This window comes from Vombatus ursinus, unplaced genomic scaffold (genome assembly GCF_900497805.2).
Source record: "Vombatus ursinus unplaced genomic scaffold, bare-nosed wombat genome assembly UNPS02014833.1, whole genome shotgun sequence".
Classification (NCBI taxonomy): Eukaryota; Metazoa; Chordata; class Mammalia; order Diprotodontia; family Vombatidae; genus Vombatus; species Vombatus ursinus.
Window position 1 is genome coordinate 800,021 of NW_020954611.1, and position 23,957 is coordinate 823,977.

A 23,957-nucleotide genomic window follows, 5' to 3' on the forward strand; every position below is an offset into this window, starting at 1 on the left:
GCCTCATCTGTTATAATAGCACATACCTTGCAGGATCATTGTGAGGACAAAATGAGATAACCTTTAAAGTGCTTTATAAACCTTCAAGTGCTACATAAATGTTATTATTATTATTATTACTATTAATGGTTATGCATATATATGCAAAATTAATAGAGTTCAATGGTGCAGTCTGGGTAATAGTTCCTTAATGATTGGTGCAGACTGATAAACGATTGATCTGGCTATGGTAATAATCTCTGAGATCGGCAGAGTGGAGGCATGTGCTTTCATGGGGTAGTAGATTGCATTCACTGGGGGATATTAACAGCTCTTGTGTAATTTACAATCCGAGAGAGTGGCCTGTGTATGGTGAGAGGTTGTGACTTGTGACATTGTCCGTCTGTATGTGTCAGAGGCAAGACCTGAACCCTGGTCAAAACACCAAGCATTTTTTTTTGAGGCAATTGGGGTTAAGTGACTTGCCCAGGGTCACACAGCCAATGAGTGTTATGTGTCTGGTGGATTTGAATTCAGGTCCTCCTGACTCCAAGGCCAGAGCTCTATCCACTGTGCCACCTAGCTGCCCCCCAAAAGACCAAGCATTTTGACCATAAGACTGGCCCTATGTCCATTAGGCCATGTCATCTCTCTGGAAACAGTTTGGAAGGTTGTGGAAATGAACCATGAGTGTCTTTTCTGTTCAATTTCCCATTCTACATAGGCACATTGCCTTAATTAGAGAATTTAAAACCATATTACAGTTTTCCTCATTCAGATATGGATTTCCAGGAACCTCGACTCTGAGGAAGAAGAAACTTAGAGTGGGTGTGATTGGTGTCCTCAAAATGTTTGAGGGGCATACGGGCAAGAGATGGGACATAGGAAGAAATCTCTAACAGTTAAATCTAAGAGTTGATTAACAACCCACATTTCCATAACATTTTAACATTGCCAGGACTCTTCCTCACAATAACTGTATTCCATTCTTTATTTGACCCGCTTCTGCAATAGTCAGTACGACATTGCATTTAAAGGAATGATAGCAGGATATGAACTTATCTCAATATTGCTTCTATTGAAACCCATTGAAAAGATGAGAATTAGATAATAATAATAGTAATTATTATTGTTATTATTAAAAGGAAAAGGAAATGACCTAATTTTTGGATATTTTTTTCTAATTTCTACAGAATGAAAACATTTCCTTTCCATTCATACGATCTTATAGAAGCATTTGACTTCTGAGACTTTAGGTTTTATTCACTAATCCTTTCCCTTTGCTGGGGTTTGGTGTGGAGAAGGGGTAGCACTGAAGGGGGGTCAATAAGCAAGTTGTGGGGTTAACACAAAAGGGTAAAGAATCCTATCTACTTGAATTGGGGAAATATAAGTAAATTATAGATAGGGCTCTTAATGCTGAATGGTCATGATGGATACTTTAGGGGCATCGCATGTATTGTTGGGGTGGGGAGAAAGGGGTGAGGAGAAGCAGATCAGTCCACAATGCAAAACTTTGAAGGAACAGCAGCAAAATACAGCAGAATTTGTAAAAAGTAATCACAATTCTTATATCCGGCCCATGTTGCCTAATTCAGGCCTAAATATCCCTGATCTCCTGAACTGCTCCAGTAAAATACTTTATAACTTAAACACCTTAAAAAGTTGAGACTTACTTTTATGACATCATGCCATAGGGTCATAGATTTAGAATTAGAAAAATCCCTAAAGATCATCTAGTCCAGAATTTCTTAACCTTTTTTGTGTTATGGAACCCTTTGGCAGTCCTGGTGAAGCAAATGTATCCCTTCTCAGGATAACATTTTAAAATAATTGAAGGAAATGTTAATTTGGTAGAGGTTAGTGAAAAATAATATAATGTTTCCTATAGACCCCATGGAATGTATCCATGGAGCCTACATTAGGAGCTTCTTCCAATCTATTCAACACCTACCTCACCTCTACCCTCTCACTTGGAAGGCACAGAAAGGTCATGGCTTGTCCAAAGTCACACAGATGGGGCAGACCTGGAATTATAATCAAGGGCATCTGACCCTAAACTCGGTGCTCTTTTCACCAGGCTGCCTTACACCCCAAACATTTTCCATTTTCCAAAATGTTAGATAAAGACTTTATTTTCCTTTTAGATTAATAGAGCTGCCCTCTACTATCTAGAGCTGAAACATCACTTTAGCATTTAATCACCTGACATTGGGGCCCTGCCATTCATTTCAAAGGAGATAGAGATTAAAAAGTGTAAATCAAATCAAAGGTGTATAACACACCTTCAAAGGTCTTATCCTCACACATACAATCTCTCTCTCTCTCTCTCTCTCTCTCTCTCTCTCTCTCTCTCTCTCCCTCCTCTCTCTCTTTCTCTCTTCCTCCCTCCTTCCCTCCCTTCTTCCATCCTCTGTCTTTCTCTCCTACTCCTCTACCTCTGTCTTTCTCTGTCCTTTTCCTCTAAAATTGGATAATACTTATCACCTGCTATGAAATTAGTATAGTTTTTATGATGCTTATTTATAACAAGTATTAAGGAATGATTAGGATAATAATTTGTACTTATTAAAGTGTCTGAGGTCTAGAGCCAAATGGTAAAAGTGATACTTCAGATCACAAAATGAAGGTGCTGAGATGACTCATTGAAATTCACAAGCTCTGATTTGCTTCCTGTGTAGTGAAATGATCTCTTCCCTACACTTCTAGTATCAATCTACTTAGGCCTGATGTTAGGGAAAACCTCAGATGGTTAGGACTCTTCTGTGCGGAATGAACTGCTTTGTGAGTTAATGGATTTCTCTTCACTGGATGTCTTCTAGCACAGACTGGATGGCTAACCATTTGCAAGACACATTCTAGTGGAGGTTTCTTTTTTTTTAGTATGGGCTGGACTGGTTGATCATACCTAGCGGCACATCTGGGCAGCTAAGTGGCACAGTGCATAGATTGCTGGACCTGGAGTCAGGAAGACCTGAGTTCAAATGTGGCCTCAGACACTCACTAGCTATGTGACACTGGGCAAATCAATTAACCCTGTTTGCCTCAGTTTCCTCATCTGTAAAATGAGCTGGAGAAGGAAATAGCAAACCACTCTGGTATCTTTGCCAAGAAAACCCTAAATGGCATCATGAAGAGTCAGACACAACTGAGATGATTGAACAGTGGCCCATCCAACTCTGAAATTCTGTAGCTTTGTGATTTTGTGATACATAAAAACTACCTCTTTAAAGGTTCCTAGTCACCAAATCAAATGGCCATTTGTTGGTCTCATCCTCACCCTATTTGACTTATTTACTATTTTGACATTATGGATACTCCCCCTCCCTACTCCAGGAGGGAGGAGATTTGTCTCATAAATTTCTGGTATCTCTACTGCTACTCAATCTGTCAATCAATCAATAAACAAATATTTATTAAATATTAAACAAATATTTACTATGTGGAAAGCAGTAGGTATTAAAAGAACACAAGTACAGATTCAATAATCTTTGTTCTCAAGGAGCTTATGTTCTATAGCAGGAGACATATATGAATACAAGTACATACAAAATGAGTTTACATAAAACTTTATGTAAAATAAGTTCACATAAAAGTAAGTTTATATAAATTTTATAAAATAAATAGGAGGCAATTTTGGAGGAGAGACACTAACAACTGGGAGTCGGGGAAAATGAATAAAAAATTCATCTGGGAAGTAGTAATTCAGCTGAGCTTTGAAAGAAACTAAGGATTCTAAAAGGAGGAGTGAAGAGTGAGTACATTCCGGGCATGGGGGACATACTATACAAGGCAGAGAGTTGGAAAATGGAGTGTCAAGTGTTAGGAAAGTAAGATATCCAATTTGGCTGGATCTTAGACAGCATAAAAGTAAGTAACAGATAAAAAGTTTAAGAAGGTAAATTGGAGGTGGGTTGTAAAGGGCTTTAAATTCCAAAAAGAGGAGTTGGTATTTGATAACAGAGGTAACAGGGAGTTATTGGAGGTTATTGAGCAGGGGAGAAACATGGTCAGTCTTTTGCTTCAGGAGGATGGTTTAAGGAGAAGAGAGTCTTGAGGCAGGAAAACCAGTTAGGAAGATGTTGCAATAGTCCAGGTGGTAGATGGTAAGGACCAGAATGAAGTTGATTGTGGTATCTATAATGGAGAGAAAGTGAAAGATGCCAGAGATGCTATGGAGGTAGTCTCCATCCAGCAATAGATTTGTTATGAGCAGGGAGGGAGAATGATAGATTGAGAATTTCAAGATTGCAAGATTGCTTGACATAAAGTATGGTTTTGTCATAAACAGAAGTTGGGAAGTTTGAAAAGCATTGGGGAAGCTGGTAAAGATAATGAGTTGTGTTTTGGATATGTTGAGTTTGAGATTACTTTAGGACAACCAGCTCTGAATGTCTACCAGCCAAGTCAACAAGCTTGATGATGTGGCCTGGAACATGGGAGCTGATGAGGTCACCAAGGGTGTAGAGAGAGAAGAGAAAGGGGTCCATGCTGTTATTATAGGTGCTTTTCGTGATATCTAGCGTCCCCAGTTGTCCTGATCTATCTTGATGCTGGACCCAGATGGGTCCAGAGGACAAAGTGAGGCTGGTGACTTTGCACAGCCCTCCCTCACTGAAATCCAATTTATTTGCAAGTCATGGCATCCCCTTCCTGATACCATGGTCCTCTTTGAGAGTGAAGGATAAACAACAACAACAATAACAGCTGCAAACCGGAGATATAAGCAGTTTCCTTACCTTTCTCTTTCCTAGTTTAAAATATTTTTTATTAGATTTGCAAGACTCCAGACAAATATATTCTTACCAGGCCTTGATAGGGGCAGAGAGTCAGATCTTCTGATTTCAAATCCAGTCCTTTTCTCACTATACCAGAATGATTTCAATCAACCCACCAATTAATCACTATCCATTAAGTGTCAACCATGTGCCAGATATGATGCTGATTGCTATGCATACAATTACAAAAATGAAAGAGTCCCTGTCCTCAAGGATCTTATATTTGACTAGCGGAAACACCATATTTACTGAAATATAGATGCAGAATATACACAAAATAAATTCAAAATTATTTTGGCATAAGTTACTAATTAACAGGAGAATCAGTAAAGGCATCTTGAAGGAGATGACCATTAAACTGAGCCTTTAAGAGAACTACCAGTTCCAAGAGATAGGAGTGAGAAAGGTAGAGCATTCCAGGCATTGGTTGTAGTCTACAAAGTTATGGAGCTAGAAGTTAAAATTTCATATACACAGAGTACCCAGCATGCTAACGTGGCTGGAGTGTAGAGTATGTGAGTGGATTTAATGTATAATAAAAGAAGAAATATAGACTGGAGCCATATTGTGAAGGACTTTATATATCAAATAAAAGAGCTGGTATTTTATCCTAAAGGCGATTGGGAGCCCCTTATGCTGTGTGAACAGTGGAGTGATATGATCAGACCCATGCTTTAGGAATATCACTTTGGCAGCTTATATGGAAGATGGATTGAAGATGAGGAGACTAGAGGTAGGGAGATATTTTCAATAGCCTACAATAGAGCTGCTGAGTGCCTGGACTAGGGTAGCTATGGTGTATGTAATGAGAAGAGGAAATATGTGAGAAACAGAGACCCTGATAACACTTGGCAACTGATTGGATATGGGAGATTGAGTGAAGAGCCATGGTTGATTATGAGGTTGTGGACCTGAGTGACCAGAAGAATGGTGTTATCCTTGAATGAAATAAGAAAATTAGGAGGAAGGGAAAATTGGGGGGAGGGAAGAATAAATTCTATTTTGGGCATCTTGAGCTTGAGATGCCTATTGGACCTGCAGGTAAATGTGTCCAGCAGGCAGCTGATGATATGGACTAGAGATCAGAAGAGAGATGAAGTCTGGATATGTTGATTTGTGATATGCACAGAGATGACAATTGAATCTGATTACATTTCCTGCTCATTTTTCACCATTGTAGGAAGCAGTAAGTCTCTTGTGTACCCAAGGTTTTGTTGCCCACAATCAGGGACAGTGAGTATGACATTATTGAGGTGGCTGATAAAGTTTTTGTCAGGTCTGCCACTCTGCTCAAATATCATTTAACAGTCCTATGAATTTTTAAGTTTTATTTTATGATGAGCACTTGGATACTCCTAACTCTTAATGAGATATTTTAAAGTTTTCTCTTTAAAGCCAGTTTAATAGAGTCAATTGAATTTTTCTGAGCTCATGTAATTACCCAGAAATCAGCCAGACTTTTCTTTGCCTAGTAGTAGATTTGGAGGAAAACCATGATTAGAATGTATTCTAACTATTCTCTGACCAGAGGGGAGTAATTTAACATCCATGAACCTGAGGCTCCTAGGCTGTTGAGAAAAGGAGATGGATTAGATCATCTCTTGAATTTCTTCTCTCATCTTCTGGCTTTCAGACTAGCTATTGCCAATATCTGGAATACATTTCTTCCTCATTTCTACCTCTCAGAATCCCTAGTTACCTTCAAAACTCAGTTAAGCACCACTTACATGAAGTCTTTCCTGATTCTCTTTCCTGCTAGTCTCTCCCCCCACCAAATAACCTTGTATTCATTTTGTGCATAATCTTTATCTGTTTATATGTTGCTTCCCTCGTTATAATGTAAGTTCCTTGACAGTCGGAGCTATTTTACTTTTGTCTTTGTATCCCTAGCTTAGCATAGCACCTGGCTTGTGGTAGATGTTTAATAAATGTTTATTGATGGATTCTTTTAAACTTTAATCATCTATGAGTTCGTAGTTCCCAGTCTTACATGAGCTTGTTCAATCACTTTAAAGTATTTAGTTTCTTAGTAAGACGATCATTAAGTACCTCCTATCTTTAGACCAGGAAGACATTTCTATGGAGAAAGCAGCCTCTCATCAAGTTTGTGGCTATAACTGAGTTCACCTGGCTATAATTCTGCTATATATAGCACCTTGTTAAAGTATCATGCCACTGTTCTGTGTAAGAGTCTGGCCATCACCTTATAGGAGCACTATGTGTCACAATATTATTCTTTTATTAAATTTTTTTCTTCACTCCATTTCAATAAACTTTTATTAAGCACTTACACATGCAAATCAATCAGTCAACCGGCATTTATTAAGCACCCACTATGTGCCAGGCACTGTGCTAAGTTCTGCGCTTAGAAAGAAAAAAAAAACGAGACTTTCTGCTTTCAATGAACTGACAGTCTAATGGGGGAGGCAATATGCAAATAACTATATACAAACTATATATATGTATATAAACTATATGTGTGTGTATATACACATAAGTGATAAACTGGAGATAACAGGGAATGCACTAGCATTAAGGGGCGAAGGTAGGAAAGGTTTCTTATGAAAAGGTAGGCTTTTGGACTCGAAAAAAAGCCAGAGAATCTAAAAAGGGGAGATAAAGAAGGAGAGATTTCCAAGAACTGGCACCAGGCAGTGAAAATGCCTAAGATTAGGAGATAGAATGTCTTGTGCTAGGAACAAGAAGGCTTTATGCTAAGTGCCTGGGAAACAAACAAGACAGTCCCTACATGCAAGGAACTTGGTTCTAAATGAAAATGAGAGAGTGAAGAAACCATATGTACAATGATTAGTGTAGCACAAGGAGAATTAAGGAGAGAGAGAGAAGAGAGGAGAGAGGAGAGAGGAGAGAGAAAGAGAGACAGAGAGAGAGAGAGACAGAGAGAGCGCATGAGCATGAGCATGTGTTCAATTGGAAGGGACAAACACAGCAGCAAGAGAGGTGTGCCAGGGAGAAAGGGCAGAGGGGAGGAGAGGAGAGAAGGTTTCAAAGCAGAGGTTGCACAAGCCTTGAACAAAGACAAGGCTTATTATAGGAGTGATGCTTGGTGCTTTTCTCCTGATGTATTCCAGTGAAGGTGCAGTTTTTGGATGGTCATTTTGCATCCGTTTTACCCACTAATGGATGCCTCATTAATGGCGGTGAAAATCTCCTGTCACAGGTTTCTGTCTGGATTCACCAATCAAGCTGGGAGCTGAGTTAGGAACACCTACTGATTTTGTTTTTCAGCTTCAGCTTGTTTAGCACACTGTCATCCTTCAGGAGACTGAATAATGTCAACCGGCTCTAAATATATCTGCCCGATTTCTATTTGACAGATTGATGTGTGAGAGTGTGTACATTATTACCCTTCTGGGGGATCCTGCGGTGTTTGTGAATTAAGATTGATTAAAACAAGGAACTGGCTACATGAGTGGCTTTTGAAGTCATTAATTCTTAGTTGGTATTAGCTTGTTTGGGTGTTACAATACACGAATAAGTGAGAGAAAATGCTTGAGTGCAAGTGAGGAGGAAAAGGCAGGTGGAATCTCCCTGGATAGAGATAAACTTCATGTCTGTATTGTTGGTACTCAGGATGAAAGTCTTAGAAAAACCTTTTGATAATTACAAGGCATCATGGGTCACGGCAAGCTGACTTTTGTTTGTGCCCAGTCTAGTAATTGCAAAGCTAAGGGTTAGGCAAAATAAAGTGAACTGAGAAGAAATAGTTTATATAAGCAAACCTGCCAATTCAGAGACTTGGCAAACTCTGACAGTTTCAAGCTAATTTTATCAGTTGGTGAAAATAGCCTTCAAAATATTATCTGATAGATAGTAATCTGTTAAGACGGAAAGAATGTTGGCTCTGGAGTCAGAAAACCTGGGTTCAGGTTTCACTTCTGGTATTTATATCACCTGTGTGACCTTGACCAAGAAATTTAACCTCTATGGGTCTCAATTTCCTCTGGTGTAAAATGAGACGAGGGGGAGGGAGGATGAGGAGGGGTTTGGGGGGGTGTTGAACTATATGACCTCTGAGCTCCCTTCTAATCCCAGATCTATAGTCCTTGTCTGGTGTAAAGGCTGCTGGATTAGGAACCAAAAGAGTACCAGCCCTGCTACTAACTAGATGGTCAGGACTCTGAAAACCTGACTTTAGGTACACACATATGTATATGTGGAAATCTGTGTATATCTAATATGCACATAATTTGTTGTTGTTTATTTGTCCTTTGTTTTCAAAGAGGACTAATGATATCGCAGGTGAATTGGACTTAAGTGAGGCAGACTGGCACAAAGTCATTAGCCTTATTTTCTCCTCCAGAGTCATAGAAGTCCCGTGGCAGGACAAAAGTCAGGATGATCGGCGATTGCCTGGGATGCAGTGGATGCCTTTGGCGTCTTTGATGTCTGACCAAGCTCTAAGCACTCCATAGTGCTGGCTTCAACTGCCTTCATGGCTGTTGGAGCAATTGTTCTCATCCATTTGTCCCGCTGGCTGAAGTCTTCACATGTTTGGGGTAGACATGTCCTTAACTCACTGGTAGGTTTGAGGCCTATTGGTTACCCTCAACCTGGTTTAGCACATTGGCAAGGACGTTTAACCAGGGTGTGGCCACTGTGCATGCTGTTGCTTCTTGGAGCTACTGGTGAGAGTTAGATGACAGGTGGATACCAAAAGTGATAAGCAGCCCTGAAAAGGTCAAGTGATTTATCCAAGATCACGCAGGTAGCAAGTAGTGCAGACAGGCTTTGAACTTGTGTCCTCTGACCCTCAATCCAGCACTATTTGTGCCATACCATTTCCTTTCTTTGGGCAAGATTTGACTACGTGATCTTTAAGGCCTCTTCCAGCTTCGACATCCTATGACTATCACTGGGAGCAACTCAGAATGTGAGGCATTTGGTATCATGATTGAGTACTAGGGCATTCTGAACATAATTACTTCTCTCTGGAAAGGTCATTATCCCCCACCAATATGTGCTTAAGAGCTTAAGATTCAATCCAGAAAAGCCAATAAACTAGAAATATCAAATATTCTTAATTCTCTGAGTCCTTTCATTGCAGGTTTGGACTGGAAAAAAAAAGATTTAGGGGGACTAATGTTGCTACTCTATAAAATATTATTGCTCTCCAGGCTGGTGTATTCACATACATGAGGCTGGGAAAGATTTATCACTTAGTGGGTTGGTGATGGGAAGAATGGAGAGACTGAGCCCAAAGGTGATAAGAGATGGGACTGAAGACAGAAAAGTGGAGCCTGAGTTCTATTTGCATATAGTTCTATATTCTTCATCATCTCCATCTGACCTCTGTCCTTCAGAAAGTGCTCTATAAGGCCAAACTCGAACTGTCACCAAATAGTTTTATTATTTTTTTTGTTAACTTATTATTGACTTATTTTTAGATGCAGGGATGCCTAACATATCCCTATTTTGGTAAATGTTCATCATCTTTGTTGACTATAGGCTCATCTTTGCAAAGTATATCAATTTGGGTTGCAACATAAGTTCCTTGGTTTTTTGGAACATATTATCCTTTTCCCTTCTTTGATTTCTTGTGGCTATGAAATAATTTTACATTTTTCCAAATTATGTTTTATTCATATTTGAAGGTCTTTCTCCTGGGTACTTGCAAAATTTATTGCTTGACAGCGAGAATGTAAAATTTAACTACTGCATGTGTTGGAAGTTGAAGTATGAATTTTTTGAGTCAATTTATGGATTCTTTCAAATGTTGTTTTGCTTTTTGAATTGAGAAATTCTAAGTAGTTATATTGAATTATTTTTTGAATTATGGTATTTCGATTTTTTAGGAAAATATGTTCTTCTAGAAGACCTTTGATCCTGTCCTTAAGATCAGTTGTTTTTATCTTGTATATAATTCTTATTTTCTTTTACTTTCATTTTTCTAGAGGGATTCTCTACCATGGATTTAATTATTTTTAATATTCTTCTATTTGGTTTTAGGATCTTCTTTTAAAATGTTATCTTTATGTGCACTGGGTTTTAATTGAGCCATTTTCTCTTGAAATTTTTGATGTTTTGGTCTTTTTGCGTGTCTTGTTTCACCACTCACCTTCTAGTCCCTCCAGACCAGGGTGTAAAGCTGCTTGGGTTGTCTTGTGTTGGGAACTGTGGTGTTGACCAGCCTAAGTCTTTGTCTTGACTAACCTGTAGGGGAGCAGGACTGACCCCAGCTATGTTTCATCCCCATTCTATTTCAGTGTACAACCACCTGTGCTGGACTTAGGAATCATCTGATTCCTTCTCTGTTTTAGTGGGTGGTTCCTAGATGATCCCCTGTACAAATCTGCAAGTTAGCTTATTCTCCAGTCTCAGGTCTGTGGAAGCTGGTGGGGGAGGGCCCCAGGTGCGCACTCTAAAGATTAGGGTTCTTTGACGTTAATTCATAAGTATTTTACTTTTTCAAGGTTTATTTCTTTTCTCCTTTGGATTTACCTATGCATAACCTACATCTTCATCATAATTTCTTTTTTTTTTTTGATTTAAAAGACTGGAGAGTTGAAGTGGCTAATAGGAACTGATTACTCAATCGTCTTGCTTCAACAGAAGTCCTTGTTAACTTATTATTATGACAAATCACTATTAGAAATTAGGAGGACCAATTTAACAATATATACATGTTATAATCTTTAAAGCAATTAGATCTCAGCCTTAACAATAACATATTAACTTAGCAGTTTATTTGGATTATCTCATTTCTTACCTATGACAGCTCTGTGAAGTTGGTAGGACAGGTTATTCTTGGAATGTTAGAAAGTTGGAGTCGGAAAGATCCGCACCTTAGAGATTGTCTAGTTCAACTAGTGCAATGTCTAATAAGAGTTGCTATGTTACAAAATAAAAACAACTTTTAATCTAAGCACATTGTACCAGATTGTAATCTGCATAATGTTTAGATAATTGTACTAATGGAGAAAAAGAGGGCTATACTTTTTGGTACTTGAATCACATCACTGTTCTAGTTGGTGTCAGATTCAAGATTAGAATATAGGTCTAGTGACTTTTTAGCTCAAGGTCCTTTTTTCATTGTACAATGCAGTTCTTTATCCTCATTTTATGGATTGTAAAACTAAAGCTTGGCTCTAGGTTAAATGACTCACATGAGTTAAGTGGAGGAAGAAAGGCTTGAACTTAGGTCTTTTGCCTTTCAAAAGACTCAAGACCATTTCCACTCTACTACAGTCCAGGGATGGGGACCCTGGGGCCTTAAGGTCACATGTGGCCTAGTGAGGTCCATTGACTGAATCTAACTATACTAATATTGCACGCTGCCCTATGCTTTCAAAGGGAACCTTGCATCATTCCTCAAATCAGTTGCCCTATGAGATCAGGGATGTCCTTTACTTCCTTTTAATCTTGTCTGGTTCTATGTAGCTTTAATGGGAAAGAATGATTTCCCCCTAGACCTTCTAGATTGGATGAAGCTATAATTACAAGAGTATGATAAAGTACCAGGAGATGTTTTATCTAAATATAGTAAGAAGGTTGATTGTCTTTTATTCATATACATTCCATAACCATCCTATTGGCTTACTCCCAATTACTTTTGGAATTTTATTCATTGTCTTAGATAATGAACTCATTTTAACTTTGGGGTAATTAAATCCATTAAATGCAAATGTGTCACTTTTCTGTTGACAGTAGGTAAAGAAATATTCAAGAGAATTAGGTTATAGTTGTTCAGGTAACCACTCTTTGGGGATGTAAAAAGGCACAAACAAGATAAGGAGAAATCAAAGAGATTCTTAGCAATTTGAAGCACCTTTTTCCCTATTTAAGGAGAAATCTAACTTTATTTTCATTCATTCTTCGCTCTTCCACAAAATTGTCTTTTTATGCTCTGTGTGTTGAGGATGACAGGCCAACTAGAAAATCCAGAGAGACAAAACAAGACAGGACAGGTACCAAAGCAATTCAGTTAAGCTTTTCATTGGGTTTTCCTCATTTGGAACAAACAACCTGAAAATTCACATAGAAAAGGCTCTGTGTTAGTAAAAGTAACTGATTTCTTTATTCAATCTGACCCAGTAATCTAACAGGTTACCTAAGGTCAAGCACCTAAGAGGTACAAGGCATGGAACTGAGCATTGGAGATATTAAGACAAAAGTAAAAGACCCCCCTACTTAGGAAGCTTGCATTCTGTGGTGGGGATGCCACATGAACATAAATAAGCAAGTATGAAGTTGTTCTAAACTAAATACATTTCATTTAGCATTTATGATAAGATCTTTCATTTTTCCAATGCTAGAACTTCTGTGGACATCATCATATTTCTTTGAATTGACTTGACATTTTGTCTAAACTGCACACTGAATAAACTCTTACATTTATATAACAATAGTGTGGTCTATCAAACCCAGGTTGAGAACTTGCAAGCTCAGGCCATTAGGGCAGAGCTCAGAGTTTGTCCTGGATTAGACCACTTTGGTCACAATGAAAGTGTACAAGTCCCAAGCCTGAGCTGTTCCTGAGATCCTGGAATGACACTACACTGAATACCCTGAGAAAGTAACAGTAAGACCCAAAAGGACATGAAATAATACCAACCTTAATCCAGGCATTCCCTCCAGAAGTGCACAGAGCCTGGCCTTAACACAAGATTGAAAGTCAGAAAGTGTGGCTGGAAGAATGAGCAAACAAAAAAGAATCCCACCATAAAGAACTATGTATTCTAGTGACAAGGACACTCAAGATACAAACCCAGAAAATGATAATGACTATAAAATATCTATAAATAAAGCTTCTTAGAAAAACACAGGTTGGGCACAAGCTAAACTAGGATTCCTGGAAGAAAAGAAGAGATAAAATGATTTTATAAAAGAAATGAGAGTGCTAGAGGAAACAATTGGAAAATAAATGAAAATGCTATGGTAAAATGGAAAATAAATGAGGGCCATGGAATAGAGAATTGTGAGAATTTATAGGTTGGTACAAAAATTACAAAATCTTACCCTTACAACAAGTTCCTAGAACATTAGAATACACCAATAAGAAGTTATATGAAAGAACAAGAAAGAGTAAAACAAAGCCAAAAGACTGAAAAAAAATAGAAAAAAAATATAAGGTATCTAACACAAAAAACTCAAATGATATGGAAAACACATTGAGGAAATAATGTTTGATTTAATAATTTAAGAATCATTTAATTTCCTGAAAGCCATGACTACAAAAATAACCTAGACATATTTCAAGAAATCATAAAAGAAAACTGCTTATATCTCTTAGAACCGTAGGGACAAATGAAAATAGAAAGAATCCCCTGGTCACCTCCTAAAAGGAACTCCAAAATCAAAACTCTTGGGAACATTTTAGCCAAAATCCAGAGCTTCCAGGTCAAAGAAAAAAAATCTCCAATAGCCAGACAGAAAGAATTCAAGTACCAAGGAGCCACAGTCAGGAGCACTCAAGATTTAGCAGCTGCCACATTAATGAGTGGAAAGCATGGGATATCCCAGAAGGCAAAAATTATTCATTGACAACCATGAATAACTTACCCAGCAAAACTGAGTATAATTTTACAGAAGGAAAAATAGTGGACTTTCAGGATTTTATGATGAAAAGAATAGAGATGTGTGAAAAATAAAGCAAAACAAAAAAAATTGTAGTCCAAGAAATGTGATGTCACGAAGAGTCAAAGCCCCTAGGTTTGAAATCTTAGCTCTGGCATTTACTCTCTCTCTATACCTCAGTTCCCTTGTATATAAAATGAGGAAATTGTACTGAATGAGGTGCCTTTCAGTTCCAAATTCTATGATCTTGCCTGGCTTTTCAAATCACTTTCAGCTCTACCATTTTATGATTCTGTGATCCTTTCATCTTGGGTTAGGTAGGGCAGGTGTTGGTTATCCTCATTTTACATCCATCCATCCATCCATCCATCCATCCATCTATCCGTAGAACAATGCTTGCTTTGGGCAAAGTCCTAGGGTAGGCATGGAAATAGATGCAAATAAATAGAACACAGGTTCCTACTCTCAAAAAATTTACAGTCAAGTCAAAGAGAGAAAATAGGTCCAAAGAGAATTGCAAGGCAAATTTCTAAATGGTAAGAAGAGTAAGAAGAGTACAGAGAGTTAAGAGATTCAAACTGGTTTTTGTTTTATGAAATGTCAGTCTGTTTTAATGTGACAAATGAAAACGCTTCCTTGTTGACCTCAATCTGCACATAACCTGTTTCTGCTAAATAGTATTCAATTAAATTTAGCATAATTTTATTTAACAGAAAAAATGCATAAAGTAGAGCAAATGGAAATTACTTGTGAAATGGGATAATAGAATTTAGGACTGGAAGGAATCTTAGTGATTGTCCAGGCAAATTTTCTCATTTAATAGAGAAGGAAACTGAGGTCCAGCGAGATTAAGTGACTTGCCTCAAATCACAAAGTAGTAACAACACCTAACATTTAGATATTACTTTAATATTGGTAAAGTGGTTTCCTAACAACAACCTTGAGAGGTAGATGGTATAGGATTTAATATCCCCATTTTATGGATGAGGAAACTATGGCTCCAGAAAGCAGTTTCTGTCTCTGAATCCAGTGCTCTATCTTCTATTCCCTTTATACAAGATCATCAGTCTGAATGAAACTTGTTCACTGAGCATTTTATGTTTTAGGTACCAAGTCAGAACTACAAAAAACACAGTAATAAATGATATTTATAAATGGTAATGAAATAAACATCAAATTCTCTTGGTTCAATATTTCCTGAGAAGCAGGTGATAAAATCTTAAGGATTGGTTTATTTACCTTCTCTGCCCTCTACTGAAATGATGAATAGGTTGGACTTGATTTAAATAGCGGCTAGATCAATTGAGTGTGAATTTGGCCATCAACATGGTAGGATGATCAGCCATTGCAATGGTCTGGCATGGGTATATCCTAAGAATTTAAGGTAGAAGAAAACTAAGAGGAAGGATTTCTGTGGTGTAAAGGACAGAGGGCTGCAATTGGAATCAGAATACCTCAATCTGCATCTCAGCTCCACCAGTTACCAACCATCATGACTTTGGGTCCATCACTTAACCTCTTGGCTTGGTTTTTCCTCATATCTAAAACAAAGTGGCCAGATTATTCTGCCAGATAAGGAACTAAGAGGCCCGAATCTGCTTCCTTAAGAGCACTCTGGCCTCCCAACTCCTCAATCCCCTCAACTTGCATGACCTCTGACTGCCCTAGTTCTACAGAATAGTCATCCTTTAGATCTCCCCTATACTCCCTCTTCCCCCAACCCACTCCTAAAATGAATTTGCTCCATGGGTGAGAATTTCTTGTTACAACTCCCCTCTATGGCTTTAGATGCCACCTATGACAGTTCCTCAGTGGCTGCAAAGAGACTAGGGAATACTCCCCAGATTCTTGCCTTCTCCAATAGGTAATATCTCAGTTTCTCCTGAATTACTTCTCTTTAAATCCTGAACAACCTCCCAGGGGTAACTGAGTCAGATTATTCCAATCCCCAACCTCGCTTAGGGTAGAAGGAGTCAGCAAAGAAGGAATGATCACTAGAAACCAAAAACAATTAAAAAATACCTGCCTTCCCATTTTCAGAATCTATCAACAACAGGAGTAGTCACATATCTGCCCGTCATCTTTATCTTAACCTCCTCACTCCTCTCTCCAGCCAAATCCCTCCCCTTGCCTCCAGTGGCAGATCCCAGCTATCTACAGCTAGGAATGTATTCTTGCCTCAATGGGAAACATAAAAACTCTGGTCTTGAAGCAGGAAGTTGCTTAAAAATGTAGGCTTTGTTACTAGCTGTGTGACCTGGGCAAGTCACTTAACCCCATTGCCTAGCCAAAAAAAAAATGTAGGCTTTGTTTCCTAACCATCTTTCTGGGCCTCAGATTTCTTACCAGTTAAATGAGGAGTTAGAACTACCAAGAATTCTTAACCTGTTATGAGATCGTATTTTTAAGAATGTTTTGATAAATGTATTTTAATATATTTGTTTTATTTTGTAATTCTACATATTTTATTTTTTACATTGGAAAACATTATTCTGAGAAGGCATCCATGGGCTTCATCAGACTGCCAAAGCTGGCAAATGTTTAACGCCTAGCTCTCCACAAATATGGACGTCACAGTTTTAAGTTTCATCTCCCCATCGCTAATATTTTCTCCATCCTTTTCTTAAGTCTAGACAACTAACAAAATAATAAATGTAGCTCTGATTTGTAACATTTGCTGATATCCAAGGTACAGTAAATGCTCACACTGAAAATTTAATAATCAGCTCTGGTGTGCTGGTTCAAGATGACTCCAGCATATATGGCTCCATGATACAGAAAAGGTTAAGAACTTTCAGAGTAGATGATCTCTAAGTCCCCTTTCATCTGGAAACCCTACAATCCTGTCATTCCCTTGCTTAGGCTTCTGAGCTCTGCCGGAAAACCTTTCTCTCAGGATTCCTAATTACTGCTTATGGTGACATTTAAGAGTTGGTCAGTCTTTCAAACCTTGCTCCAGCTCTCAGCTCTCCCAGTCCTGGCTCCTTGCCCTGGCATGCCAAATAGCAAATGAGCTCCTTATTCCCAGTTTGCTATTGCCTGTGTCCTCATGTGGCACACAGAATGAAGTTGTGGAAGCAATCACAACCCAGATTCAGTGCTTTGTGATGATTAGGAAGAGGAGTGCTCCAGTATCCATATTATTGGATTGCTAACTAATTATATGTCTTTTACCTTGGGGAAGTGGATTGCTTTTCAGAAACCCCACACACTGAGCCTGTCCATGATAGGGCTGTGAACAAATACACAAACTGTATGCAAAAACAGGTGCTCACTGAGCCATTGTGTGTGGCAAACTTAAGTGGGAAACATTGTGTGGGAAACATAAGCTTATTAGCTGTTGTGGCATGACTACATCCACTGGGATTTTTTTTCTGTCTATAATTGGCTTTTACTGTCGCAGGTTCCATGAGTGTCAAAAATAATAAGGTGACATTTGGATTTGGCATAACATTATTAGTGAGTTGGTAATGCGGATTATGACTGTGAGTTAATGTAAGGGAGAAGAATAAGTCAATTGGAAAAAAGTATTGAAACAGAATGACTGTGGAGTCAAAATATATCGTTTGATGTGGATGAATGCTGGTAATTAATAACTCATGGTCTTCTTCTCAAAAAGATCCATAGAGTCCACACCATTTTAATAGGCTAGAAATGCAAAGGTAGCAATGAGAGCCTCTTATCAACAACCACAAATTGTCCTGGGATAGGACTGGGGCGGGGGGCTTTCAGTCCATCAGGAATGAAAGAAGGCCAGTTTTAAAAATATAATTATTCTGAATACACTGGAGGCAAGGGAGGGATAGCCTTCAGCAATTTGTAATGATCATTAAGTTGCCATGACTTATAAGTGAGCTACATTACATATATATTACATATGTGTGTGTATGTATGCATATATGTGTATATATATATATATATATATTTCTTTAAGTGATACAGTTTTATCACACATAAACATCCCAACATAAAAACTCTATTACTGATACGACAAAGCCTTGGTTGGCCTTTGGGTGTTTATTAGAGTTAGGATCACTTAATGTGTTATAAAATTCCAAAGTTTAAGTGCCCTTATTCTCAGGCGTGGATTTGCATATTGAGAGGAAAGAAGGAGCCTGAGGATATATTGGAAAAAGAAAGTTCAGTGTAAGGCATATGAAAATCTACAAAGCAATCCTGTCTTAGCAAATTTCTGCTGTCTCCCGAAATTTATATCCTAAAGAAACATAGGCATGATTGGAAGGCCTTCCCCAAGGCTGCCTCTAATATCAGTTTCTGGGCATGCCAGATAGCTGAGGGAAGTTAGTTTTTGCCTGGTTTCCTCTATGCCCTTAGGGCAGTAAATACCCTGGTTTCCCTGGTGTACAGATTAACCTCCCCTTCTCCACGCACTGTCCCCCAAGGCTTCTCTTTCATCTTTAGACTTTGGAGTTGATAAAAGACAAGTAGGTTATTTGGGCTCAGATGGTCACTTTATTATTCTTATGGTGGTTGACTGTTTCCATGGGTAAGACTATGGACTGAGTTGGACCAACATGGATAGGTGATCCCTACTTGCCTGCAGCCACTCCTCATGAACTTCTATGGCCTGGTCTATCAAAATAGTGATTGAAAAATATGGACTCCTTCTTAGCCTTCATACATTTCCTGCATGGAGGTAGTTTTTGAGTGAAGTTTTAATATCCCCTTCCTAGGTACTCTGGTTCGGCTGAGAGGGTGGTGCTATATCAATCAATGATTAAGCATTTATTAAGTACCTACTATACCAGGCACTGTGTTAGACCTGGGGATACAAGTACAAAGAATGACTCAATCCTTTGTCTCAGTGAGCCCACATTCTAATGAGGTAGGCAGCAAGTGCATGAGTAACTTGAGTCTTCTCTGACTAACCACCTATGACTGACAAAAGTGACTAAGAATACTTCTTTACTGGACAAGGAGGGTCATGCATCCCTACCTTGGGAGGGGTCTGTCTGGCTGATCCCCAGTCCTTCAGACAAGCAGCTCTTTGGAGATAAGAGAAATTGGCCATTTTCTCTTTATGTATATGTCTTATAGAGGCCTGAGGGGAATATCTACCCCTCCTCCAACCCACAAGCCTAAGAATTAATTACTAGCACCTTCTACAATAAAAAGTTCTTGAAGTGGGCTTTGATGTCATCTCATATAGCCTGAAACTATACTATAACATTTTAAGAATAAATTAGTGCCTGTGGTAAAACCATCCCACTTCTCAAATGAAATAATACTAGAATACTACATCTTCTTTTTTCTCTAGAATCTTGAGCCTGAAAATGCCCTTGTTTACCTCTTCACTTACCTCACCATCACCTAAGATCATCCTTTCCCTTGTACCTCACTTCTCCCTATTGTTTGCCTTCCCCACTTTCTTTCCTTGGAAGGAAAGCTGAGAAGGGAAGTCACTGCCCTGCTGCTTCTCCAGAATTATCCTTCCCTCTGAGATTTGGAATACTCCAGGGTTCTTTACAGTAACAGTAAGTTCTCTAGTCTTGTTTCATCTTAATATAGCTTATTCTTCCTTACTGAGTTCCTAACTACATTACTGGGAGGTCTTTTTCAGGTTCCCACAGTGCCCAGCACACAGTGGCATCTGAGGGGAGGGGCTCATTGGATTAGGTGTCAAAGGACCTGGATTAACATCGCAGAACTGCTGTTCTCCTTGGGTCTCAGTTTTCTTCACCTTAATTGTGAAGGGGTTGAATTTGCTCATGAATTTTGACCTCTTTTATTGTCATGGATCCCCTTTGGCAGTCTGGTAAAGCCTATGTGAACCACTTATCAGAATAATGTTTTTAAATGCATAAAATAAAATATATAGCATTATGAAGGAAAACAATTATTTTAAGTATAGTTATTAAAATATTTTGTAAAAAGTCCATGGACTTCTGATTGAAAACTCCTGGATTAGATGATGTCCTTTCTAGCTCCAAAGCCTAATGTCTCTGAGAAATAACATTAGCAGACTGACCATCATTGCCCCTCTGCTACTAATGACTAGCTTGAATTTTTCCATGGTGTTTAAGCAGCCAGTTGATTTATTATTATTTACAAAGTACTACAGGGAATTAAGAGAGAGAGAGAGAGAGAGAGAGAGAGAGAGAGAGAGAGAGAGAGAGTCAGAGGTCAGCATAGAACTCAGTGGAACCTCTTGGAAGCTGGCTTAGTGTGGACAGGGGAGAAGGGGCTTGCCTGCCTCACAGACAGAGCCATCTCTGCCAACTTGTCTGCCTCCTGGCCTTGGAAGCTCTTGGTGCTGTTGTGTTTCATTAGGCACATTTATTGAACCAGGAGGGAAGGGACTGAGAGTGATAGCAAAGACAGAGTCAGTCCTCATGCCAAGGCACAGGGCAGGGAGGAGGGAACAAGATTTCAAATGAGCAATGTGATCTAATTTCCCAACATGCTGGCCAGTTTTGTCCAGGAGCAGATTGTGCACTTACCAGGCAAAGTCAGAGTTCTTTGGGGGCTGACGATGACTGAACCAGGTATGCGGAAATGATTCAGGGTTGGTGAATGACCTGTTCTCCAGGATTTTGATTTGAAGAATATCTGTTTCTGTCTTCTGATGGATTTGAGGAAGAACAAGGGACAAGTAGAGCTTCACTTTTGTTTAATAGAAAAGTAATTTTCCCTGATGGCTTTCTTCAGCTCTTCAATTGCTCCCCTTTTTCTGTGCCTTAGTTGCAAATCTGTAAGTTTGCCACCTGAAATCCTCAGTGTCCACAGTAAACAAATACAGATAAGGAGAACACTGCTGATAAAAATAATTTCATTAAAGAAGGCAATCATATTTGTAAAGTGAAATAATAGTAATTCAAATTTACTTTTATGCAGCATTTTGTCATTATAAACAAAGGTGTGCTGGTAAATGTTTAACAACTGGATTTCTCCCCCCCCATGTATGCATGACACATTTTTAAGTTTAAAACACATTATTAACATTTTTTCCCAGGACTTTAAGTCTAGACAATTAACAAATAACAAGTCAGGCCCCAATTTGTAATATTTGCTAATTTCTGAGGTATAAATGCTCATATGGAAAATTTAACAGGCTCTTCTAGTGGATAGAAGCTGGTTCCAGCCACCCCTGAAGGGACTTGAACATCTATTAACCCATCTGATCTTTGTCATCTTACTTTTCAACTGAAGCATCACGTGAATTGGTCTCCTTCTTTTCTGCTTCACTTGGAGCCCTTCATCATTAACTCAATCTTCCAATGGAAGGAAGTTCATTACAATTTCCATTTTACAGATGAGGAAGCCAAGCCTAAGAGAGATTCAATGATTTATCTGTAGTCACACAACCAGTAAGTGGTGCACCTGAGACCTGAAGTAGAAATTAGTGCCAGTTCATTGGCAGTCTTTTGTGGGAATAGGGGTGGTGGTGGGGCAGTCAGTCTGTGGACTCACATTTAAGCAATGGCTGATCATTTGACTCTTGAAGAACATAGTGAAAAGGGGACCATTAAAAAAGAAATGTGAGTTGGTTATGATGCACTCAGACCAGAAGCTAGGTCCAGACCATGTAATGCTTCCTCAGAGAAAGCTTCAGTCTTTTATCGCCTCTGTCCTTACCTAGGAAAGCACTTTGGTCCAGTAAGAAGAACACCAGAGTTAGAATTACTATAAAACATCTGAGGACATTCAGAAGACTATTCACAATAAAAAGGCTTGGGTTTTTTTTTAAACGGGGGCTGCAACTTGAGATGAGAAGCATAGAGTGGAAAAGAGAGTTAAATGTTATATAGAAATAGATCAGATGAACAAGGCAGGAATAGTCTGGAGAAGAGAAGGAAGGGATGGTGGGTCATCCTACTTATCTTGAGTATCTGAAGGACCATATAAAGGCCAGGGATTAGATGTGTTCTATTTGTCCCCGGGGCAGAACAAGGAACAATGGAGAGGGGAGGGAAGTTACAAAGGTGTAATTTAGGATTGATACTTGGAGAAACTTCCAAGGAAGGAGAATCTGCCTTGAGAGTTTGTGTTTTCCCTCTCTCTAGAAGCCCTCAAGCAGAGGTGAGGTGATCACTTTTTGGATATTTTACAGTAGGATTTAACTTTCATGCATGTGTTGGACCAGAAGACAACTGAGGTCCCTTCCAACTCTCAAAATCTATGATTTTGTGAAGTGGATCCAGGGGTTCTGGGTTCAAATCCTAGATTCAATACCATGGGCCAGTCTGTTAACTTTTCGTTTCTTTTTTTTTTTTTACATTCCTATTAAACTTATTTTCACATTAGTTATGTTGTAAGTAAGAATTAGAACCAATAGGAGGAACCACAAGAAAGAAGAAACAAAACAGAAGAAAAAAAAAGAGCAAATAGTATGCTTCAATCTGCATTCAAACTCCATAGTTCTTTCTCTGGATATGGATACATTTTCCCTCATGAGACTTTTGGAGATCCTTGCAGTGCTGAGAAGGGTTAAGTCTATCAAAATTAGTCATTGCATAATGTGGCTGTTACTGTGTACAATGTTCTCCTGGTTCTGCTCACTTTACTCAGCATCAGTCCATACAAGTCTTTCTAGGTTTTTCTGAAGTCTGCCTGCTCATCATTTCTTATAGCACAATAGTATTCCATTACATTCATATACCACAACTTGTTCAGCCATTCCTCAATTGATGGGCATCCTCTCAATTTTCAATTCTTTGCCACCACAAGAACAGCTGCTATAAACATTTTTGTACATGTGGGTCCTTTTCCCATTTGTATGATCTCTTTGGGAGACAGCCTTAGAAGTGCTATTGCTGGGTCAAAAGGTATGCACATTTTAATAGCCCTTTGGGCATAGTTCCAAATTGCTCTCCAAAATGGTTAGATCAGTTCACAACCCCACCAACAATGCATTAGTGTTCCAATTTTCCCACATCTTCTTCAACATTTAACATTGTTTTGTCATGTTGGCCAATCTGAGAGGTGTGATGTGGTACCTCAGAGTTTAGATTTGCATTTCTCTAATCAACAGTGATTTAGAGCATTTTTTTCATTAATTATGGATGGCTTTAATTTCTTCATCTGAAAACTGCCTGTTCATATCCTTTGACCATTTATCAATTGGGGAATGACTTATATTCTTATAAATTTGACTTAGTTCTCTATATATTTTAAAAATGAGCCCCTTATTAGAGACACTAGTTGTAAAAATTCTTTCCCAGTTTTCTGCTTCCCTCTTAATCTTGGTTGCATTGACTTTGTTTGTGCAAAAGCTTTTCAATTTAATATAATCAAAATTATCCATTTTGCATTTCATAATGTTCTCTATCTCTTATTTAGTCATGAATTCTTCTGTTCTTCATATATCTAACAGGTGAACTATTCCTTGCTCTCCTGGTTTGCTTATAGTATCAGTCTTTATATCTAAATCATGAGCCCATTTTGACTTTATTTTAGTATAAGGTGTAAGATTTTAGTCTATGCCTCATTTCTGCCATACTGTTTTCCAGTTTTCCCAGCAGTTTTTGTCAAATAGTGAGTTCTTATCCCAGAAGCTGGGGTCTTTGGGTTTATAAAATAGTAAATGACTATAGTCATTTACTATTGTGTTTTGTACACCTAACCTATTCCACTGATCTACCACTCTATTTATTAGCCAGCACCAAGTAGTTTTGATGATTGCTGCTTTATAATAAATTTAAG